Here is a 3116-nt window from a genome sequence, read left to right as displayed (position 1 = left end):
CACGGAGGCAAAAAATGGGTGTTTGTTTTCAGAATCTCTTCCACGTTTGCCTCCATGGTTTTCATCACCACAGCAGGAATCATCCATCTGCACATGCTTGCAGGGGACGGCTGTCATCTCGTTCTTTCATTACCTGCATAAGCTTGTTCTTCAAGCGCCAAGCAGCATTATAAGAGATTTCCAGTTGTTTCGAGAGGTAATATGCCATTATCGGTTTGAATAATTAAAAACATGCCTATAAACCAAGTAGTAAAGGGCAGTTTGTTAGCTCCCAGAGTGGTGCCACTGGTCAATGATGTCTGGTAGCGGTTGCACTGGTGGAGCTTACTGGTTTTATGGTGCAATACTCCAAGCAATAACACAATGGACATTCAAACCCATTCGGCCACCGGCATTTGAAAAACTGGTCACGGCATTGTTGTTCCTGACCATGATTGCTGAAAGAATCCCACAAGGCTCATGCCTTTATGAAACTACATTTTGTTCTTGACCATGACGCACCTCCTACTTCTAGGATAACCAGTGTCGTAAGTTTAGACGAGAAGGAGGCTTAGGTTATATGTAGTCTCTTCCAATATGGAATGAGCCTGAATGAAAGCTTTATTTCCAACATGAAATGAGGTTGTTATTTTTGATCTTTCGTTCATGATTACTGGGTGAAAATCATAATAACCACACGTCTCATCAAAATGCTAAACAGGTAGAGGAACTACTTCAAACAACGACGAACATAGAACCCAGATTGGAATAAAAAGATGAGTGTTATCAATTGATTGAGGCCACACTAAGACATCCCAGATACCCCAATCTGAGAAAGCCTGAGAAGGTGATAATCAGGCAATATTTAACCGTTGCTTCAGGCTATTCCAGAGCCCATATTACCAGTTTGATCAAGTAGAGTACCTTGACCAAGGTTGCCTAAAGCGCAAACAGCGGACGGTCAATGGATGTGGGTGCGGTTCTTTTGACACGTCAATGTAGTCGCTAAAATATCATGGTTTTCTATATCTCTGGTAACGAACAATAGACGGTTTTATGGTGATATACGTATTTCACAACCCTTATTAAGGATATCCCTACGCGTAAAAAACACCTCAAGCGCGAATTATCGTCTATTGTCTTTCCTTAAAGTAAACCATATGTCGCTCTTGATTATTGATCGTTAACTCATTAATTACCTAGAAACAGAATAATACCCATCTGGAGGTGTGGTTCTAGCGTGGCTTTTTCTTTTGATTTGGAAAGAATCGGCTTTGTCTTTGGCTCCCTTGCTAAGACGCCACATTCATTAGTTTTCCATGATTATGAAGGCGAGAGCATTCCTTATGAAAGTTCCAAGACGCCGGCAATTGCCATTTGAATCCAGTGAGCGAAGCTTCAACACAGGCTCTGCCCCGTACAAACTCCACTTGTCTAGGTTAGATCCATACGGTTATTGATCAAGTGCCGGTAAGCTCTCGCAATGACTCTACTGGCAATCAGATAGCCAGCATCCAGCGGATTATCATAGCAGAGGCAAGGTCGATTTTTTTTAGAAACAGTATGCACACTTATCGCAATGGCCTCAAGTTTTGTCAGACATCTATTGCTTGCACTTTGATGAATTCCCGGGCTACCTTGTCAGACTCTCCACTGAGTATTTCTAGGGATCGTTCTGCCACCTAGCTTTCAATAGCTTCATCACCCCTGTCGTGTAAGCAGTGACCGGCTTTCCACAGATATTCAAGTACATGGATAAAGTCCATGATGGGGGTTGCCTTAACTCCCTTATTTTTCATAATCTAGGTATTTAGTTTCCGCTGATGAGTGAGCCATCAATAACAATGACTTACTGTCGTTTCTGCTCCTGATCTTGCCTAAGGAGCTTCCTCTGGAGCTTCTTTTATCACGGGTTACGCCTCTCTTTCTACACTGGCACACACTCTCTTATTCTTGGTTGGAGGACGTAATTTAACAATGTTGTCGCTCTTCCGATCTATATCCATGACCGATTCTGCCGTTCGAGGATTAGGTTTGACCGTATAAGCTGTGGCTACCTGTGCTATTTTTGAGGTCCTTCTTCTCTCCCTGACTGAGCTTGGTTTGCAGCTCCTGCTGACTCTTTCGCGCGTTCTTTCATGTTGCTGCCATCAACTCTTCAGGGTGCATCACTAGGCCATTACCGTCAATCCTGAGGATCTGCAGGTCTTCTGTTTGCTCAATCACAACTTTGCGCTGTTCGTAAAAATCCTCAAAGTTTTGAGCCGTATCGCTACCAGTTACACAGCCTGTCGTTTCCCAGCCATACCTTAGCAACTCTCTCGATGTCGTTTCATCGTTCGATCATAAGAGCGGTCCACCACATCGCTGACAATTTTGTTCCTAATACCCTAAGAGTACTGGTCAGTATTGAGGTTTAACTGAGCTCCAGCGGGGAAAACACTTGATTGTTTCTGCTGGCTGTAATTGCGACGCCTGACTGCGACAGAACCAAACAAGCTGGTCAGTTGTCGGTAGGTATTTTTTCTGACGTAATTTCTCTGTGCACCGTTGCTACCAAGTACTGACGATTGCTGCGGCTTATCATTGGTCTGTTTATCCAGATACTATTGGAGGAGAAAGCGCAACACTTCGTTGCTTCAGTCTGGATATTGCTCTCTATGGTGCCATGCTCTTGTTGGGGAGTGGATTCAAGGTACTAAAATGGTAGCGTCCAAATGATTACGAGCTGGAGAGAAGAATGAATAATCGATGGTATTGGCGCAGGATGCGTTCACAATAGATGGTGTTATGTAGTTATTGGTTTGGCGACGTTATATAATTATAAAACCGTTTCTTTTTCGTTACCTGATATATTGAAAACCATGATGTTTTAGCGGTTGCATTGTGGTACAAATAAAAAGAGCCTAACCTAATGGATTTAAATCTCGATATAACCAAGGCGGTATTCGGCTGCGGGCGGAGATGGATAGGCTCCATAATTATCTGAATGGACGGGCGTTAAAGAAGATCTGTGAGCGTGCTTATCAGTGAGTAGAAATCGTTATGAGCGACTGTCTAACATACCAGTTTCATATCTATACAACTTGCACCAGTCAAAGACATATCAAACAGTTCAGCAGCATAAAAACGTTACT

Source organism: Borostomias antarcticus (assembly GCF_949987555.1).
Source record: "Borostomias antarcticus genome assembly, contig: scaffold_107, whole genome shotgun sequence".
Lineage (NCBI taxonomy): Eukaryota > Metazoa > Chordata > Actinopteri > Stomiiformes > Stomiidae > Borostomias > Borostomias antarcticus.
This window is presented reverse-complemented; position numbering follows the sequence as displayed.